The following is a 23,250-nucleotide window of genomic DNA, read 5'->3' as shown; positions in this document are numbered from 1 at the left end:
CTTCCTTAGCCTCCCCACTCAACACCTTATCTCGAATCAACCTTAATCCAACATCATCAAACGTAAGAGCTCTAATTTCTCAATCAAAGAAGATCTAGCCTCCACAAATGCCAAAACAAACCATGGTGTTGAAATATTAAGTTTAACCATATTATTAGCTAAAGACTAAACATCAAAGTCTAAAGGCCTCTCCTAGCTCAAAATATATGCCAAGATACCCATGGTAGTGACTTCCGGATCAAGGCATCCATAACAACAATAGCCTTTCTTGGATTATAGAGAATGGTTGTAACGCCCTGAAATCTCATCCTTGAACATCACACAGTGCTTAAGGCTACAAGTAGCCCCAAGCTAACCCTTCTATTCTGCTACTACTTCTAACACTTACTTTAGGAAAGATACGTAAAGCAATAACACTATATCGTAACAAATGTAAACTAAAACAACAGAAATAATCATACAAGAAATCAATACTGAAAATATAGAATTCAACCACTAGTCTAGTCCGACAAGCCTCTACTTACGATGGGACTAGAAAGTCATTGGACAAACCCTCAACTGACTCGACTGAACTAAAAACCATAAAAACTGATAAAAAAAAGTGAAAAATATGAGAAATAGGTCCCCGAACCATGAGGAAGTACCAACTGCGGGTTGAAGACAAAGGTACTCCAGAATCACTGTCGCGGCAGAGACTGAGCACCTGAACCTACATTATAAGAAAATATAGCACATATGAATATATGTGGATCAGTACTTTGAGGATGTACTGAGTATATAGGGGCCTATGCATCAAGTAAACAATATCATTACTCTTTATCAAACCATGCATGCAAATATGAATGACTCGCATATCTTGAATAAGTCTGAAATATAAATCTCAAAGTCATGAACAATGAAACATGTAATATAAATCTCGTGAGTTATTATACATATCTCTAAAATCTATTTTCTCCTCTTATTCTCAAAGATTGTAATCCAAACAGAAATCTTAAAACAATAACTTTCAAACAAATATTTTTACCTTAAGGAGAACAAAGAACTTCTTTTGAAACTTTATGAATACACAGATTTATGATTATGGAACTTTGAGACTCTTTGAGAACTTGGGAATTTATTCTAACCTACATAAACTATGTGAGCTGACATGGAGTCCAACTTCTTTCCCACACCGAGGAAAGCTGTTCTATCTTTGCCATCGAAATAGAACCTTGACTTTAGTGATCACTATCTTAACCTACTTGGGGTAAATTATCATCCTACGGTGGCACGTAGTTCTGGGGCATGAAACCTTGGAACCAAGCCCAACTCGATGCTAAATACTACTCCCATACTTAGGCTCAGAGCTTTTTAGGAAATCCACCTTAACCAATATGACAAAGTATAATGGAAGCTAACTATGCTTCTCTTTGTTTTAAATCAATTGATAAGGACTCCTTTCTTAGCTTAGGACTTAAATAACAAAACTTACTTAAAATCATCTTTCTTGAATACTAAGTTATGTTAATTCACAGTAAACTTTAGGCTTTCAATAATAGCATCAAAATACTTTATCAAATCTAAAAGCTCATTCTAGGATTTTTGAGCATTTAAATACATGTAGAATCAAATAATCATGGTTTAACAATAGAACTTGATTCTTGAAATTATCTTAGAAAAATATGGAACAACAATTCATGTAGGAGCATGCAATTCATGGGATTAAATCTCAATTCTAACAACTATAGATACGGTAAATACACGATTCAAGAATTAAACAATATGTAATTTCATAAACATGAAACAGAGTAAATTAAGCATAAATTATACTTAAAAACATGAAATTCTTTAAATAAAAAATTAAAACATTGGGCATAAGAATGGAAGGATTGTTCTTGTTAAAAATCCACATACCTTAGATTATGGACTTTGGAAGAACTCTCGCTTTTATGACTTTACTCATGACTTTGAACGGATATTATTGATGCCCTTTGTCTAGGGATTTCGATTCTTGATGAAATTTTTAAAAGTGACGGTAAAATCTTGAGTTTTATTGAACTTTGGATTGAAACCCTAGAAAGTGTTCTTGGTTAATTTTAGAGAAGAAGATTATATTTTGATATTTGGGGACATTAATCCCATGTTATGACTAATAGAGGGTGAGGAAAAAACACTACATTTCCCCCCTTGGATGCGGATTTTAAAAGGTGAAAAACTGGGCATCTACACATCGATGCGGCACATCAATGCCATCGACGCGATACCGATGCACCACTCCATAGTTGCGCCAAGCCTCAGTACTTTTAACTGGCAGTTCCTGCAACAAAATTGACCAACGCAATGGGCAACGTGGCATGCCAAGATAGCATTGGTCCACAATTTTGGGACACTAAACATGGTCTAAAGTTGGATCAAAAATTCCGAGACTTGTCCGAGAACACCTATTGACTTTCCTAATCATGAGTTAGCTAAAATATCAACTATCAAAGGCCGAGAAGGTTGGTAATAAAATCCTCAAAGTTTTGAGGCTCTTGAAATGACTAAGCCCCAGAACTTAGCTAGATTTTCTAAGTCTAGGAACTCTTTGGGCATCGTTTAGGGGATTTACATGATGAGGATTTTGCGAGGTCCTACAATATCTCCCACTTTGGAATATTTGTCCTCGAATATCACAGTTAGGATAAGAAAACATAGAAAATTAAAGATGTACATTGAAATAATTTATTAAACTAACTCTTCATTGTCATAAACTTTGAGTACCTCAGAGAATGTGTGGACTCCTAATAAGAATAGCTATATCGCTGAATCTTTGGTTAAAGAGGAGTTGAATTAAGGAATAGTAGTACCTTCGATTTGATCTAAACTTGTGGAGAAGAGATGGGGGTACTTGGCTCACATATCTGCTTCTTCTTCCGAAGTAGCACCCTCAACTGGCTGTTTTCGCCACAAAAATTTGATCGAAGAAACTTCTTTGTTCCTTAGTCTACAAATCTGATGGTGTAAGATCTCAACTGGAATTTCTTTATATGAAAGAATGTTTTGAATGTCTGAGCTATCTAAAGGATCTAATACAACGGAACCACCAATGTGCTTCTTAGGCATGGAGACATAAAACTCAGGTTGAACGGCTGACAAATTTGCGGGAAACTCTACCTCATAAGCTACTTTCCCAACATAGCTTATAATTCTATAGGGGCTAACATAATGGGGACTAAGCTTCCCCTTCTTCCCAAATCTCTTAACCTCTTTCATCGATGAAATTTTTAAATACACCAAATAACCTACCTTAAAGTCAAGGTCCCTTTTCCTCACGTCTGCATATGACTTCTGATGACTCTGGGCTATCTTCAATTTCTCTCTAATCATCTTGACATTCTCTATAGCCTTAAAAAATGCATTAGGTCCAATCAAAGCAGCCTCACCCACTTCAATCAAACCTATGGGTAATCTATATCTTCTCCCATAAAGAGCCTCAAACGGAGCCATCTGAATGCTATAATGATAACAATTCTTATGTGCAAATTTAATCAATGGAAAATGCTCATCCCAACTTTCTTTAAAGTCAACGGTATATGCCCTAAACATATCTTTCAGGGTCTGGATGGTCCTCTCAGTTTGACCATTTGTCTTCGGATGAAAGGTGAAACTAAGATGCACTTGGGTACCAAGACCCTTCTAAAAAGCTCTCCAAAACTGGAAAGTAAAATAAGTACCCCTATCTAAGATGATAGACAAAGGAACATGCATTCTAAATAACACTCAAATATACAACTTAGCATAATCCTCAATTGTATAAGAAGTACGCACTGGTAGCAAATATGGTGACTTAGTTAACCTATCTACAACAACCCAGATAGAATCATGATGACAATATGAAAGGGGTAAACTAGTCACAAAATCCATATTCACCTCTTCCCACTTCAAAGTGGGTATACCAATATCTTGCATTGCACAACCAGGTCTTTGGTGCTCTACCTTAACTTGTTGACAAGTTGTAAACTTTGCCACGAACTCTGCAATATCCTTCTTCATGCCTCTCCACCAATAAATTTCCCACAAGTCGTGGTACATCTTGATAGCGTCGGGATGAATAGAATATCGTGCACCATGCAGTTCAGCAATAATTCTCTGCCTCAAATCACCAACACAAGGAACACATAATCTACTCTGAAACCTTCATACACCATCTCTCCCTTAGGAGAAAACCTCTATTTTTGGTTTTTAACTGACTCCTTCAGTTTGACCAAACTAGGATCTATGTCTTGCTTCTCCTTCACTTTTGAAACTAAGGAGGATTCAGAACTACTTTGAGCCCACACATTACCTTCAGTAGAATCAAACAACCTAAAACCCAATATAGCTAAACGATGAACTTCATAAGCAAATTCTTTCTTATCCTTCTCCATATGGGCCATACTGCCTATAGACAACCTACCAAGGGCTTCTGCCACTACATTGGCCTTGCCGAGATGATATAACACACTCACATCATAATCTTTTAGTAACTCTAACCATCTTCTCTATCTAAGAGTTAACTCCCTCTGAGTATACATATACTGCAGGCTGTTGTGATTAGTAAACACATCTACATGAACACCATAAAGATAGTGTCTCAAGATTTTTAAATAAAAAACCACAATAGCTAATTAAAGATCATGGGTTAAGTAATTCTTTTCTTGCGGTTACAACTGCCTAGAGGCATAGGCTGTAACCTTACCTTTCTGTATCAACACACAACCCAGGCCAACCCTAGAGGTATCATAATATACCACAAAACCATCTGCACCATCGGGCAGAGTCAATACAGGGGCTGAAGTGAGTCGTGTCTTCAACTCCTGAAAACTCTTCTCACAGAAATCTGACCACAGAAACTTAAATTTCTTTTAGGTCAATCAAGTCATGGAAGACGCAATAAAAAAAAAACCTTCGACAAAATGGTGGTAAATAGAAAGCTAGATCCAAGAAACTTCTAATGTAAGAGGAAGAAATAGCTCTAGGCTAATATATTACAGCTTCTGTCTTTTGGGGATCAACTTTAATGCCTTCAACTAGAATAATATAACCCAAAAAAGCTATAGAGCTTAGATAAAACTTACACTTGATGAATTTGGCAAGCAATTAATAATCTTTAAAAGCCTGCAGTACAATTTTAAGATGGTCGGCATGGTCATCCTCACTACGGTTATACAGAAGAATATCAACTATGAATACTATAACAATCATATCAAGATACTGTTGAATAGTCGATTCATGAGGTCCATGAAAGTTGCTAGAGCATTGGTGAGCCCACAAGACATGACTAGAAACTCTAAATGACCATAGCAGTTTCTGAAGGTTGTCTTTTGAATATCACACTCTCTTACTTTAAGCTTATGATAGCTGGATCTAAGGTCTATCTTTGAGAAATAAGTTGCACCTTACAATTGATCAAGTAGGTAATCAATTCGAGGAAGAGGGTAGTTATTTTTGATTTTAACCTTATTAAGCTGATAATAGTCAATCCATATTCACAAAGAACCATCTTTATTTTGCACAAATAGGATGTTTTAGAAAAAACATCTGGAAACTTATTAACTATGTTAACTGACTGAATAGTTGGAGTCTCAATTTTACTGTTTTTAATTTGAACTAGATGATAGATGCAAACTTTGGAGATTAGCTCTCTATCTTTTAGATAGAATATAGAATGATTCTTGGGAGATATAGAATTTTTGGACCATTCAAAAACTGGCTTATCAGAAAATTAAAACTTGACCACACGGGTACAACAGTCTATAGACAGGAATGAAGCCAATCCGTACCAAAAATAAGATCAAAATTGACCATATCTAACTATCTCAGAAAAAGAATATGACCTTCTGAAGAACATTAATAGGACACTTTTTGTAAACATACTTAGTAACAACAAGCTCACCTACAGGTGTAGAAACTAGGATAGGCTCAGGGATCTTTTCGGGATTTACCTCAAAAATCATAGAAAATAATGGGGTCACATAAGAGAAACTTGACCCAGGGTCCAACAATACATAAACATCAAAGTGAAAGACAAAGAGCATACCAGTAACAACATCTAGAAAATCCTCTTGTTCTTGATGGGATGGTAAACCATAGAATTGATTCTGGCACTGACCACGTGATGTGTGAGCATTTGCTAACATATTTGAGGCTTTTAACTGAGAATAAATGCAAAGTCTTGATCAATTTTTGTCGTTTTTGATTGTTCTATCTTTGATTTTGTAGTGGAAGTCAAGAGGCAAGAGAACCAACAAATGATGGAAGTAAAAGAGTTTAAATCTAAAGTAAATAGAAGAGAAGTATGGCTGGAAATATTCATGATAAGTCATCATCACTCTGATAGGTTTTTAGCTTCATCTTTAGCCTTAAATACAGAAGGGGATTTAGTTGGAAGAAGTGACGACGACATGTGATATGCCTTCAACCTTGTGATAAGTCGTTAAAGTCCCCATCATCCTTAGACAGAACATGGGAGCTGAGGTGGAGAAATGATGATATTGTCTAATATGTCATCACGGTTTTGATAAGGAATCAGGATTCACCATCAGCCTTAAGCAGAAATTGTCAAAGTTGAAGAGGAGCTGACGACATCCGTGATAAGTCGTCAGCCTCCTGATAAGGTATCACACATGTCATCGTCTAATTTGAGAAGAACACTGAACTCTATAATTTTATTTCCATAATTGGCTGAAGTATTTAAAGCATAGTTTAGGGTTTTCTAAGGATGTTGAACCTATTTTGGAATGGACATATTTCATTATTTTCTCTCTAGTTTCTTGGCTTGAACAAAACAATTAACTTTGAAGAGATTATCATTAATGTTTTGGGATTTCTACTTTGGTCTAATATGAGAAACACTCATTGCTATTAATCTTGTTGTAAGTTCATCTTTCAAATTATGAATTCAACTTGTTGTATCAATTATTACATTATGAGTGGCTAAATCTCTTTAACTAAAATTATGGGATCTATCGGTTAGCTATTGGTAAGTTACTAAGCGTTCAAGATTATAAAGGTAATAGGATTCCTTCATAATTTTGAGGTTTTAATTATTATCTATTAGTTGAAAATAATATGTAACACCTGCTTTGATTTGCTTGAGATAAGAAATCAACTATAGTATGAATTAAATTATTGATAGGGACTTGGATTGAGTCTTGGGGGTACTTGTACCTGAAAACTATAACTGTGTGCCTAGATCCTTGTCATGTTTCACGATATCCAAACTCAAGCTATGATTCCATAGACTTCAGTCAGTCATGCGACTCAGGAAAACCTTATGATCTTAGTCAGTTGTTAGATATCAGTAACATTGCCCCAGACAATGGAATTGAGTAAGATTAAGTCATGTGCAGTAGGTTATTCATGTCTAGTCCCTCCAGATGGGAGTAGAGGTTAGCACCGAGTGAACCGAAGGATGAGAACTCACCTGCCAATTCAGGGTGTGATTCTTAGTAGTCATCCTTGTGTTCCAGAACTATGTAGCCATCGTAGGTTGAGATATCTTAACCCATCATATTAGGGTTGATGAGGTGGCTTAACTCGTCAGTTAAGGGTTCCCACCGTTCTCATTGAGTTCCCGCTAAATAAGGGTCACTCACAGGCTATCCTTACCCGTGGCACAGTATTGACACCCCTCCAGTCGGGGTAGAGATTGGACCCTAGCTTAGCCATGATGGCATACATAGGGCATGTCAGTTAAACACTACTTCCCACAGTTTCAATATCAGTCTCAGTAAAAGAAATTAGGGCGTTCTTCAAATTTTAGTATATACAGGACTGTCAGATACAGTCGTCCATGTTATCAGTTTTAGTATCAGTCATGACAGTTATCAGTAAACCATGTATTAGCTTATAGGTCATGCTATCACGTATTCACGCTCCCAGTTTCTATATATGTGTGTTTGTACTCCTACGTTCATATTAGTCAGTCAATGTTGTTCATGCATGAAACCCTTTATGTTCAGCCTTTCTTCACGCATACTTAGTACTCCAGTTGTACTGACGTATTTGCGCTATGGTGCTTTCTTTTCATGTTACACCATAGGTTCTGAGACACGAGCTCCAGCCCAGCAGTAACAGTAGCATTCTAGTCCCAGAGGCATAGTGAGTTCTCATTGATTGAAGGACAATATGATTTGATATATTTATTTATTTCTTCAGTTTAGTTTTACGGAGTTAGTTGGAGACATGTTCCTTCAACTCCTTATTCAGATAGTTTAGAGGCTTTCAAATTTATGTTTAGATTTACGTTCAAATTGAGTTGTTTTGGGTATTTTCACCCACATGATTGTATTCAGTTTAACCTTATGGCCTTACAGTTCTATGTATTCCTTATTATTATAGCATGATTTGTAGTATACAGGTAAAGATATCAGTCGTGGGTTAGATTGTGGTCCCTTGGGGTCATGAGCACCGTGTATCATTTTGGTTCAGCGAATCGGGGTGTTACAAACTTAGTATCAGAGCCTAAGGTTCAATAGAGTCCTAGGAAGTCTGAAAGCCGCATCTAGTAGAGTCTTGTACATGGGTGTATTACGCTCCACATTTATGTGTGGGAGGCGATAAGATGTTTTAGGAACAGTTGCCATTTTTCATTATTTATATCATGCTAGTGAGCATAATCACTAGTTAAACTCTCAGTCTAATCCACTCTTCTCTTATTCCAAACCATGGCCCCAAAGAAAAGAAACCATCCAGCTCCTCAGCCCGAAGATCCTTTGGGCGAACATGTTTCCCATGCGAAGTTTAGAGCCGCATTTACCATACTTGCTCAGTCCATGGCTGCACAGAATGAATGGCCACCAGTCATTCTGGCCAATCCAGTGGTAAATCCCAAAGCAGCTAGGGTTCGGGACTTCACCCGGATGAACCCTCTATATTTCCATGGGTCTAAGTCTTATGAGGACCCTCAGGAGTTCATTAACCAAGTCCAGAAGGTCATTGACATCATGGGTGTTACTTCTATTAAGAGTGCTGAGTTAGCCACCTACCAGTTACAGTATGTTGCTCATGATTGTTACAAACAGTGGAAGTCTGAGAGCTTAGATGATACAGGCCCTATCGAGTGGGAGGAATTTGTCCCAACCTTCTTAGATAGATTCTTTCCCCAAGAGCTGAGGGAAGCCATAGTTATTGAGTTCATCAACCTCAAGCAGGGGAATATGACTATTAGGGAGTATTCTCTCAGATTTACTCAGCTAGCCAGGTATGCTCTTCATGTTTTTGCAAACAATAGAGCTAAGATGAGCAAGTTTATGTTAGGGTTCAATGATAGCGTGGTAAATAAGTGTAGGTCTACGATGTTGATCTGTGATATGACCTTAGCCAGACTCATGAACCATGCCCAGCAAGTAGAAGAGTAGAATTTTAAGACTAGGGAGAGGCAGAACAAGAGAGCAAGGTCAGTAATTTCAACTTTGCTCACCCCAAGTCAGATAGAGAAAACCGTTCACAGTTTTGCTCCAAGTCAGCCATTCCAGCTCCTTCCTCTACTAGTGCTCCAGCATCGAAGTTCAGAGACGGGAATAGAGACAAAGTGCCAGGCTATAAATCTCAGGGCAGTGTTAGCAGTGCCCGAATGAATCCCCTTTGTCAGACTTATGGTAAGAACCACAAGGGCATTTGCAAAGCCAGTAGTGATGTCTGTTTTGGTTGTGGCAAGCCAAGCCATAGGATTAGGGAGTGTCTATATTCATGCCTTCAGGCTCAGCAAAATTATTCTATAGCTTAGTCCATTCGCCCAAACTAGCAGGGTGCCATTTCCAGTGCTACCAGTGGGCAATGCCCAAACAAACTCTATGCTCTTCAGTCCCGGCAAGATCACGAAAATACTCCTGATATTGTTACTGGTACGTTACAGATTTTCCATGTTCATATTTATGCTTTGATAGACCCAGGTGCATTTTTGTCTTTTGTTACTCCATACATAGCAGGCGATTTCGAAATCAGTCCTAAATTCCTAGCAGAGTCCTTCTCAGTCTCCACCCCAGTGGGTAAAACCATCATAGCCTGGTGGGTATACAGGAACTGCTCGATTATGATATCTCAAAAATCCACATCAGTAGATTTAGTGGAGTTAGAGATGACTGATTTTGATGGCATTCTCGGCATAGATTGGCTTCATTCCTGCTATGCCACAGTCGACTGCAGAAATAGGATAGTTCAATTTCAGTTCCCGAATGAGCCCATCCTAGAATGGAAGGGTAGAATTTCATCATTCAGGGGTCAACTTATTTCCTACCTTCAGGCAAGGAAAATGATTTCTAAGGGGTGTATGTATCATCTCGTGCATGTTAAAGATTCCAGTTGTGAATATCCCAGCCTCGAAATAGTCCCTATTTTTAATAAATACTCAGATGTATTTCCCAAAGATCTTCTAGGCATTCCTCCCAAAAGGAAATACACTTCGCATAGACCTTCTTCCGGATACTCAACCTATTTATATTCTGCCATACAGAATGGCCCCAGTAGAACTCAAGGAACTGAAAGATTAGTTGAAGGATATCTTAGATAAGGGATTCATCAGGATGTGTATTGATTATCGTCAACTCAACAAGGTCACAGACAAGAACAGATATCCTCTTCCTAGGATTGATTTTATATTCGACCAACTTTAGGGTACCAGTTACTTCTCGGAGATAGACCTCAGATCAGGCTATCATCAGCTAAGAGTTAGAGAATGTCAAATTTCAAAGACAACTTTCTGTTCTCAGTATGGTCACTTTGAATTTTTAGTCATCTCACTTGGTCTTACCAATGCCCCGGTAGCTTTTATGGATTTGATAAACCGTGTGTTCAAGCAGTACTTCGACATGTTTGTCATAGTCTTTATAGATGATATTCTTGTCTATTCTCGCACAGAGCGTGATCATGCAAACTATCTCAGGATTGTTCGTCAACTCTTAGGGATCACCAGTTATTTGCTAAGTTCAGCAAGTGCGAATTTTTGGCTAAGATTAGTAGCATTCCTTGGCCATATTATTTCTGGTGATGGAATTAGTATAGATCCTTAGAAAATTGAGGCAGTAAGAAACTGGCCCAGACCCATATCTCTATCAGATATTAGGAGTTTTTTGGGTTTGGCTGGCTATTATAGACGGTTTGTCGAGGGATTTTTTTCTATTGTATCTCCCATGTCCAGATTGACTCAGAAGAAGATTAAGTTTAAGTTGTCAGATTCATGTGAAAAGCTTTCAAGAGTTGAAGACTCGATTCACGTCCGCTTCAGTTCTAGCTATTCCAGATGGTTCAGACGATTTTGTAGTCTATTTTGATGTATCCAGAGTGGGTTTAGGTTGTGCCTCATACAGCATGGTAAGGTCATAGCCTACACCTCCAGACAGTTAAAGCCATATGAGAAGAATTATCCTACTCATGATCTTGAGTTTGAAGCAGTAGTTTTTGCCTTGAAAATTTTGAGGCATTATCTCTATCAAGTTCATGTAGATGTCTTCACAGACCATAAAATCCTCCAGTATGTCTTTTCCCAGAAAGATCTCAATCTTCGTCAGATAAGGTGGTTAGAGCTCTTGAACGATTACGACATAAGTGTTCTTTATTATCTGGGCAAGGCTAATGTTATGGACGATGCTCTCAGTCAACTCTCCATGGGTAGTATTTCTCACATTGAGTTTAGTAAGAAAAAGATGGCTCAGGAGATCTATCATCTTTCCAGACTAGGCATTCACTTAGTCTACTCTTCAGAGGGTGGTGTATGTGTTCATAGTAGTTAAGACACATCTCTAGTTTCCAAGGTGAAAGAGAAACAAGATAGGGATCCTAGCCTTGTCAAGCTCAAAGAGTCAGTTTAGAATAAAAAAGATGAGGTTTTTTCCCGACTCCAGTTGTACTGATGCATTTGTGCTATGGTGCTTTCTGTTCATGTTACACCATATATTTCGAGACATAAGGTCTAGCCCAGCAGTAGCGGTAGCATTACAGTCACAGAGACACAGTGAGTCCTCATTGATTCAAGGACAATATGATTTCATACATTTATTTATTTCTTTAGTTTAATTTTACGGAGTTAGTTGGAGACATTTTCAGATTTATATTCAGATTGAGTTGTTTTGGGTATTTTCACCCACATGATTGTATTCAGTCTAACCTTATGGCCTCACAGTTCTATGTATTCCTTATTATTATATCATGATTTGTAGTATATAGGTAAAGGTATTAGTCGTGGGTTAGATTGTGGTCCCTTGGGGTCATGAGCACCGTGTATCATTTTGGTTCAGCGAATCGGGGTGTTACAATCCTGCCTGAGAGTATTGATAGGTTTGTTGTTTGTTACGATGTATCCTATGTAGGGTTGGGTTTTACTTTAATGCAGCATAGTAAGGTGGTGGCCTATGCTTCCCGACAGTTTCAGGTTCATGAGACGAATTATCCAACTCCGTACCTAGAGTTGGCAACTGTTGTTTTTTCTTTTAAAATTTGCCATCATTATAAGTTTGGTGTACATGTGGATATCTATTCAAATAGTAAGACCTTAAATTATATGTTTACCTAGAAGGAGTTAAAGATTAGGAAGAGGCAGTTGCTAGAATTTCTCAAGAATTATGACATGATTCTTCACTACCATCCACGTAAAGCTAATGTTGTTACTGATAATCTTAATACTTTGTCTATGATAATTTTATCTTATATGGATTTGGTGAAAAGAGGACTGGTGAAGTACATTCACAAATTATCGAACTTTGGAGTTTGTCTCTTGTACTCTGATGATGGGAGAGTTATTATTCAGAAAGTGGTGAAATCATCTCTTGGTATTGAAGTGAAGGAGAAGCAGGCTTTGGATCCCATACTTATGCAGATTAAGGATGATGTGAGTTAACAAAAGGTTCTCATTTTTTATATTGGGGGAAATGGTATCTTAAGGTATCAGGGTAGGTTGTGTGTTCCTACTCTTAATGGGCTGTAGGAAAGGATTTTGACTGAGGCTCATGATTCTTGATATATAGTTCATCTAGGTTCAGCCAAGATGTATCATGACTAAAAAAAATCTATTGGTGAAATAATATAAAGAGAGAGGTGGCAAACTTTGTGGATAAATGTATGATTTGTCAGCACGTCAACTTAAGTATTTGAGGCATGGTGGCATGTACAAAGAGATAAAATTACCTATGTGTAAGTGGGAGATGATCAATATGGATTTCATTATAGGCTTTCCACCATGTAGAGTTACGTGGTGCGGTTATCTATGGAGTTGCTATGATTTGGAGATCTTTTATATTTTGGAGAGATTTACCATTTTCTTAGATTCTTTTCATATTTTGGGAATTGAAAAGTTCCTTTGTCATGGCCGGGAGCATGTCCTGACTTAATTTTGTATTCAGGTTTTAGAGGCTTTGTGGACAAGTGTGCAGTTGTTTGGTCATTGTGTTTGACTCATATTCTATCACTTGGTTTTATATACATAACTTTCGTTGGTTGGATTTTGCTTCAATTTTGATCTTTATAATTATTATTATTATTTTACTCACATAAAGTTAGGCTAAGATGGTGGTCTCTGCTCCTTAGTGGGCTTGAGATACCCATCAAGCCTAGGCCTTAGTCTGGGTCTTCAAAAATTACTTTTATTGTGTAAGTTTTCATACAACAATAGTTATCACTCCAGTGTTCGAGTCGTAACAAATTTCTTATATTGTGTAAGTTTTCGTACAACTATATTTATCACTCCAGTATTGATATAGCACCTTTAAAGGAACTTTATGGAAGGAAGTGTAGGTCACCTATTGGGTAGTTTGAATTTGAAGATGCTAAACCTTTTTGCAAGAAGTTGGTACATGAGGCTTAAGAGAAGATAAAATTCATTTAATCCAAGTTTTTGGCTGCATAAAGTAGTAAAAAGAGTATGCATAACATAATGTGAGGAACATGCACTTTAAGGTTGGTGAGCAAGTTTTTCAAGGTGTATCGCATGAAGGGAGTCATGAGGTTCAGTAAAAGGGACAAGATCAAACCTCAGTATATGTGTGATTTTGAGGTTCTTGAAGAAGTAGGTCCAATTACATATTGGTTAGCTCTACAACTAGGGCTGTTGGCAGTCTGTCCAATTTTTGATGTTTCAATGCTGAAAACGTGCCATACGGAGAGATCTATATTATTAAATAAGATCTAGTTCTTGTGGATAAGAAGTTAGCTTAAAAAGAGGAACCTGTAAGGATTCTAGATTGGGATGTTACTAAGCTGCAGAGAAAAATTTATTTGGTGAAGAAGCAATGGAAGGATTGTCTAATTGATAAAACCACTTGGGAGACCGAGAGGGACATGAAGGATATGTATCCTCAATTGTTTGAGAATACATGTACTCTTTTTTTTTCTTGTTTAACATATATTTCTCAATTGATCATTCGAGGATGAAGGATGGGTAAATTAGTATATGTTTTAAAGACACTCTTTATTATTATGTATGAGGCCCACATTTAAATTTTTTTGTGTAGATTCTTCCCAATTTGGAAGTTACAAATTTCAAACTACGCTAATTTTGATTGATTTTCGAGAAAGGTGTGGCCTAGGAAAATCTATGAATGACTTGGACTAGGGTAGTGATATATGTCCTTATTTCTAGTTATCTAACATTATAAGGAACCCACAAAATTTATGGAACCATATTTGTGTATGTAGAACTCTCGAAGTTTATCTAAGTGTAAAGGTCACTTTTCAAAATATTCTAGGTATATGGTGTGTTACAAAAACTACTATTTTTGTGAGAAGATTGACATTTTATCCCTTTGATGCCACTATAGTGGTCGACACACAACTATAGTGGAAATTGCTTTGGCAGAATAATTTCTGCTATAGTAGCGATCAATGACCATTATAGGAGCACTGCTATAGCGGTGAAAATCACAAGTTTATTAAAATATCTTTGAAAAATAGTTTATTATCCTAAAGATCATTTTGGGTCAAAGCAAGGGCCATTTAGGGAAAAACACACTCAAATTTATTCATTTTGCTACGTCAAGGTAAGAAATTTGTCTTCGTTAACTCATATTTAATTATTAAGCCTTAGAATTGTTGATTCACGAAGTTCGAAGAGGGTTTTAGGGTGGATTTTGGTTATTTTCTGGGGAAGGAGAAAATTTATCTATAAGTTAGTGAGTTTGTTTATTAACAGTTAATTTATCCTTGCATTCCGTTAATTCACTAATTTAACCATAAAATTAGAATCTTTAGGTGAATTACGATAGAAAAGCCCTAGAACGGAAAAGTGAATGGTTATGAATTTGACCTTAGCATTTGGGTGTGTTTTATTAATCCCGATATGTTAGGTAATTTATTTAATTATATATTTATGTGCATGTTCTAAACTACGAGCAAGCAAAATTAAACAAAAGGGGAAAACTCTGACTTTAAGGAGTTGTGCAAGTTTTGTTTTAGATATGTGATGGTTTTGTAGTTTAATCCAATTTAGGATTTATGTGTGTGTTAACTAGTTTGTAGTATGACTTGTTAGTGCATGTTGTTTCATGTAATCTTTGTAAAAGATTTGCAACTGTTATACGATTTTGACCTACCTTACTTGCTAATTGTGGAATTTTTTGTACTTAGAACGTTCTCACAAGCTTTTGGTGTAACAAGGTTGCTAGATACTTGCGTATGGGGTTTAAATGCTTGAATGATAATTTTCCCTGCAGGTCATGGCTATAGGGTGGTGGTATAGCCCTTAGCGTATATGTACGAGGTTGAGGTGAGTTTACCAGCTCCATGAGTGAGCCGGAGAAATATTTTTATACTCAATAAATTGTCTTGACTTATTTTTGTCTTTGCTTGACTAAACTTGACTTGGTGATAATATGTGGACTAGCTAGCTGATTCCTAATTATTCATTATTTCTTTTTATGCTAAGTGCCTATTTGTCTAGCATGGATTAAAGTTTTTTCGTTTCATGTACCATATTCAAGGGTGAGCAACATGTATCAGGCTACCATGAATCTTTCATAGATGACAGTCTTTATTTCTAACATGTTTTTTCATTTTAGTTTTGGGGTTTCATCCCCTTCTTAACAATCTTTAGTTGTTCCTATATAGATGACTTTAGGTTCCTAGGGATTGTTTCACGACTGGAGGCTACACCCTAGTCGTAACACGGTGCTTAGAACCATAATTGATCCCAAGCTAACCTTTGTACCGTCATACTACTTGAGCAACTGATTTAAATTGTAGATGGAAGCTAAATTTACTGAGCGGAAACATAATCATGAGGAAATCTAAATAAGTATAATACCGATAAAGTTTACAACATGATAAAACTGAAGAAAGAACTTGAATAAATGTCATTATTCTGACTGACTATATATAAAACCTCTACGATTCTAACTGTAGGTGGTTGGGACATGCCTCTAACTACCACTAATCAATACATAAGAATAATAATAATACAACATATGAACAAAAACTAACTTGAAACAGCCATGAATATGACCTTGCAAAAAATTTTTGTTGATTGGTGAAGATCATGATATGTGTTGTATTGTAACTTTGTTTTGTATTGTTTCTAACTTGTATAATGGTTTACATGATGCATGTTGATGTGATTAACTAGTGTATATGCTTTCTTTACCCTTCTTTCATGGAAAACTGATCCCAAGTGTCGAAGAATTGAAATACCTAAACTTGAACCCTTTGAAGACAACTCCTTTTGGTGTCTTAGAGGTGGATACGGTTAAAGGCTTTGAGACATACCCTTGGTCATGACTCATAGAATTCTCCCCTCCCCCTTCGTTCCTTGAGTAGTATGTTAAGGTAGAATACTGTCTCCAATACGACTATTCCATCCCTTGGTCGTAACAATGCGTATGAGTCGTATACTACATGGTCATATGGAGTAAAGACCCTAACCTAGAGTGGACTTTTTTGGTTAATGGTGAATCTTATGAGTTAAGGATAAGTCATACCCCTTGATTATGAATCAATAGTACCCTTTCATACCCAAAATAGTATGTTTAACCTTGGAGAATCCTAGGTTACGATTTAGGGTACCATTCATACCCTAGGTCACGATTGCCACATGAACCATATAAGGGAGGCATACACCTATACTTGTAACCTTTCCATATTTTTATTAAGAACATTTTGGTAATTTCCAATGCCTAATACCCTAATTCCTTGCAACATATAAGGCATGTTATCCTCCTAAGTCTTCATTTACAATAGTTAAACATTCGAAACACTCTAAAAAGCTTCTCGGAGAAAGATTGGAGGCTAAGGTTTGAAGGGTGTTCATCTTGTGGCAAAAAAGAGTCAAGATTGTTGGTGTGTCATCTTTTACAAGGCATATATCTATTTACCTCTTTAAATAACTCTAAAACCATGTTTTTCACGCTTGAATTAGTAAGTGTACATAGTTATTTTGAATCAAATGAAAAGGTTTTCACTACGTAACAACGAATAATGATGATTATTTTTTATACTTATGTTGATACATGTTATTGATAGTAGAGTGTATATGTGGATGATTGTTTAGTGTTTTGTAACTTAAGGGTCTTGAATAGTCTTAGTCTTGATGATATCTAACTTGAAAATGACCTTGATATAAGATATCACAAAAGTTGTTTGTGAAAATGTCAAAGTGAAATGCCTAGGTACGTGTGGGTGATGTATTGAATTAGGGAAATGACCTATTGAGCATAAATGATTGGTAAATCGTATCTTAAAGTTCTTATGAACCATGTACTATGTATTTGGTGATATTGTTTGATCAATGACTAACACTACTAGAAATTACCCATATGGTGACAGTTGCAAAACCATTGCAATAAACCGAAAAATGGTTGCCATAGCACTACCGTAATGGTTCAGCAAGAGTGCTATAGGTTAGTGTTGCGATTGGTGTATTAAAACGGTTTATATGATAGTTATCTGAACCGTCGCCAAAGGTCATGCTATGGCGATGGTTTTAAACAACCGTCACCATATCTTGACCTATGGAGACGATTATTTTTTGACTTATTGAGATGCTAATTTTCATCTATTGCAACGGTTACTAACCATTGCAATAGATTATATTGCAATAACATTAAACCATTGCAATAGATTCTATTACAACCAGATTAAACCGTTGGAATAACATCTATTACAACGAGATTAAACCAATGCAATATAATCTATTGCGAAGCTTTTGTTATTCTATTGCAACACTTTTTGACTACCGATTGCAATGGTTTATTGATCTATTTCAACAATTATAGCGACATGTTATTGGATTGAAATGATTTATATAAATAGTCACTCTTCTTAATGTTAATTTTTATTTACATACATAACAAATTATAACACAATATATACACATTACCAAACAAAATCATTCATTAATAATCTCATAATTCAAAATATGTAACAAGCTAGTAATTTAAACTCAAAAGCAAAATGTAATCAAGTCTAAGAGATTAGTTAAGTTTTTACATAGTAGCAAGTTTGAGTCATGATAAGTTTCAAGAAAGTCAACACAAAACTATTGATATTAAAGGATTTATCCACAACCCAAAAATCTTTTCAAGTATGGTCAGTGTCTTCATCACTTTCTTCATCTCTTTCTTCATTTTGGAGACCTATAAAAAAAGAACAAAATAGGAAAAATTAACACGTAAATGTAAGAAAATCCCATTAAGAAAATAGCTTATAACAAGCAACATACAACAACCATACAGTAGGTTATAACAAGTCAGTTATTAGAAGATGGTTGCGCTATCCTATGGCAGTTTAAGATGCCATTGATATTATAATGCAAATAGAATAGTTAGTAGTTCGCTACCATAGTAAAACATTACTAATTAGTATACATAGGTAGAGTAAATTAGAGCTATTTGTCTTGAGTCGGGCTATCAAAAATGGTCTTTCTACTTTGTTAGAGGTAGTGATATGTACTATATTAAGTAGAAGCTCCATAATACAAAAGGATTTGTGTATGAAAAAGTGGATTAGATATTTTGATAAGTAAAACTCGATGCTATCTACTCAGTAGAGCATAGTAATAAAAAAGTGATGTCAACCCAAGGGAAAAAGTTTCTTATTTAAACAAAGTTTCCACAAAGGGATGCTAATTCTATATGCATAAATAAGAGGTACTAATAAACTTCAACCAAAGTTACAACTCATAAAGGTGCAAGGTATGGAAACAAGACTAACCTTTACTGAATTGGGTACCACAACCTTGTACATGGCCCTCAATCCCTCATACCTAATAGTTTTCTGAAAGTTTCAATCATTCCAGAATATTAAATGGAAGCCTTTCTTTCCCATCACCGGTAATAATGGATGCAACATCTCTCCAACCCATAATCTGCATCCTTCTGCGTATAGTGTTAGGAGGGTAGGCAATAGTTTTCCCCAAAACCCCATATGCCATCCTTGTAACAACACCAAGCTCAGTAGAATCAACAACTAGATCAAGTGGTTTTGTTTTGACCAACCAGTCTGTTATAGATTCCTAAACTGCAAAGTTAAGTCCCACATATGGAATCAGCAAACAAAAACATAGTTACTTTCACAAGAATCAGAAGGACATTCTATTTGTGTTGCTGTTGTTTTTTGTTCCTCTTCGATACTCTATTCAGATAGAAGGTATTTTAATTCTAAACTTCTGCCTTGAATAGTTCTCTTACAATACTACTTTGTCTAATTAACTAGTGGGTGAAGTTCTTAACAATTATTTTTCTCGACAAGCTTAGAAGCATCATTTATTTTCTCTATAAAGGGACTAGATGGTTTGAGTATTACCAATCTAATAAAGAAGAATTTCCTTATAAATTCAGGGAATAAAATCTTACAACTCCTATGACTGAAGGAAGCCATCCTTTATACAAAGCATGTGGACCTTCCTCACGGAGTATGGTGGATAGAGAATAGAAGACTCCTTTGGACTAATAAGGAGAATTCTCTATCTACAAAACATGAAGCGGATTATCATGAAAGGCATCATTGTAGAGCATTCCATAGTCATTGTATGACATATAAAACATCAGAATATGCAATATTGTTTCAAAAACTCATAAGTACTTCCATAGTGACTTTGCCCCGCACCATGTCCAATGGGTAAGTTGTAGACTTGGAAATTATGCTAATAGAAGCTCTAGCTACAAGACGTAGTAATGGAGTGAGGTGAGCATCCTCTATGGAAAAAAGAAAATGATAGTCCAAATGATGCATAATTCTTGTGAATATTATTCTGTTTCTTTCTTAATTTATTCAGGATACTACCATAGTATGTCCCAGCAAAACGATCAAGAAATATTTATTAACTTATTTATTCTTAACAATGAGAATCTTCACTAACTCAACACATTAGAAAGAACTTTATTAGATGATCCAAATTAATTGTGCATGGTATGTGCAGCATAGTCTAGAAAATAAATGATCGCAATATGGGGCTTAAATACATCTTGTGTGCTCTAGCATTAAGTTAAGATGCTTGACTAGAATGATTGAGAAACTAAAATTTTATGTAGCTAAATTTTGTCTGCTACTACTAGAAAATCCAGCGTGAGCACAAGCAGCATATGGAAGCAAAACTGAGCTGCATTTAAGGAGAAAAACTCGAATGTCTTTAAACACTTATTTTGGAAACTGTAGGAATGGATAAATCAGGATGAGAATGCATACATTCTAAGCTAAATCCAGATTTGCTGCCAAAAATGAAAATTTTTAGGTCTATTTTTGCTGACTCGACTATTTTGACTTGATTAACCAATGTCATAAATTGTATGTGTGGTCAGGTAAATTTATTATGTTAAATATAATGGTCGAATGAGATATTAATATAAGGACTGCTTCAAAGATTAACTCTATTCATCTTGAAAGAAAAGGTAAAGAGCATTGGTAAACTGAAGCATAAGAAATAGAAGGATCCTGGAACAAATAATGTCAAGTAAGTAAAGTGGAGAGAAAGAATCTTTATGGATTATTGGGCATAGCCAAAATTTGCTTCCTCTTTTTATTTCTTATTAAGTATATCTTCTTTTAAATGGATGATTCCTGAAAAGATGTCACTACAAGCATAACTGAAGACAATCTAAAAAAAAAGTGTCATCTAAAAGGGTCATCCACTATAAGGAAAAGAAATTATTTGCAAGTAATAGCCATTACTACAACTTTGACCCCTCAATCTAGAGGGTTGTAAGGATCGAACCGGGAATAGACCAGCTCATTTTGCACAAAGTGGATGACAACAACTAGAACTCGTATTTGCACACTAGAACAAATTGTTCTTTTACCACCTACCACGCCAAGGCCCTTCCTAGACAACATAATGAGAAGACATAGCGACAAGGAGATGGTGTACAAATATATTCCACTACTAAATAAAACATAGCATCTATAACAACCAACATAAAGAATTTTTCTTTTACATGACTAACTACCAAATATACATTTGCAAGAAATAAGTTGAATTAGAAGTAGTGTGAATGGAAAAATAGAACTTAAACGACATATATGAGCTCAAACTTAATCTCCAAAAATAATAGCACAATAAATCATAGTAATGCAACATCCAGTTGGAATAGACTCCTTTTAAGTTATATAAAGATGGTAAGAAAGAACTGTGCATAAAGTTCTCTACATATCTAATGAAGACTGCTTAAAATTTTTAACATATAGTAGGAAATAATTATGATCAAATGTTATATACATATTTCTTCCTATGGTTGGATTCATATACAAAATCTCAAAGTTCCATAAGTAAATCCTTCGGAGATGCCCCAGTGGCGAAATCCAAAACAAATACACATGAAAATTAAATAACCAATTAATCAATCATTATTCATCAAACACTAGAAATCATTGGATACTCCAGAGCTCATCAACGAATTGAATTTTATAGATATCCATATAACTCAGTAAACGGTAGCTGACCTCTCCCCAAAACATAAGTTAAGCCAATCCTCAAAGTCAATAACAAAATAAATGAAAAACAAAAGCTAGCAAGTCGGATTCAACTAAAAACAACAAAATCAAATCCAAAATTCCATATATATTTTATAACAAGCTAAAAAATTCTAGGGAAAATTCAATTAGCAAGTCAAATTAAAGCTGAAAACAACCACTACATAACTACAACAACTAGATTACCATTAAATTCACATGAACAAAGCCCTATTTCCAGTTCAAACACATCAAAAATAAAGTATATAATACACATCAGAATTTCAAAAAAATGAACAAACTTAGGAATTCCTATCATTGATTAAAAATAAATATCTATTGTTGTCACAAAAGTAAGAAGTCCACTGTATTTTTAGCAAGAATTGAAGCAAAAATCCTAAATAGAAGAAAATCCCCAAAAATTAGAACAAATTTGTGTGAGAACTTACTGATAATGAACAACAAAAATTCCTTGGAAGAACCTTTAGTTACAGCTACTAGATCCCACAGAGCTTCTAGATCATCGACAACTCTAATAATTGGAACTTTTCTTACTTTTGCAGCCATTGATGAATTAAACCATGAAAGAAAAAAATAAAGATACTGAGTGAGTTGTGTGTGTATGTAGGAAGAATATACAGGAAAAAGATGTTGAAGGAATTAAATAAAGAAAGAGGTTAAATTTTGAAGTAGGGCAGAGCTACAGATCCACTTACCAGTTCCATAAAGCTACAGTTCCACTTATGGTTCAACAAATTTAGTGACACCGACCGTTGATTAAAAGTTCACAAAATTAGCAACGCTGTCCGTCGATTGAAACTCACAGATATAGCAATTTTATGAATGATTTAAAATGGAGTAGGTTTAAGCTAGACAAAAGTTTTAGTAAAATATTTTTTTGGCGGACTTAATAAAATTTTTGTTTAAAATAGAGGGGATAAATAAGCATTGCTATAACTTATTTATTTATCTATTGCAATGCTTAGTGTCACATGCGACAATTATAGTGTTAAATTATAGCTAATAGAATAATTATTTTTGGCAATGATTTAAACCATTGCAATAGAGAACCTATTACAATGCTTTGTTAACTTTCACTAAAAAGTTCATTGCCATAGAGGTAATTTCCAGTAGTGTACTATGAGATTGAAACCCTAGACATGAAAATGAATTTATTGTATGTGTTGAGCCTAAATGCGATAAGAATATGGTGAAAACTTTCTAATGAATTATGAATGGTTATGTGGATCTTGCTGACCATTAATATAATTAATGATGTGTTGAATCAAGGCATGTAGCTATTAAAATGATCAATGGTTAAATAGTTGTGTGAAGGCCAAATGTGCATCTGTTGAATTGGCCTAGTAGACATGAAGCAGTCATGATAAT

General features: G+C 35.5%; 1 pseudogene; it reads right to left on the bottom strand.

Moving 5' to 3' along the window:
* LOC124887794 overlaps positions 1-22,428 on the bottom strand; it is a 62,833-nt pseudogene extending 40,405 nt beyond the window's left edge.
* Positions 22,429-23,250: the final 822 nt, after the last annotated feature.

The sequence above is a fragment of the Capsicum annuum genome, chromosome 10 (assembly GCF_002878395.1).
Source record: "Capsicum annuum cultivar UCD-10X-F1 chromosome 10, UCD10Xv1.1, whole genome shotgun sequence".
In the NCBI taxonomy this organism is placed as follows: Eukaryota; Viridiplantae; Streptophyta; class Magnoliopsida; order Solanales; family Solanaceae; genus Capsicum; species Capsicum annuum.
This window is presented reverse-complemented; position numbering and strand designations above follow the sequence as displayed.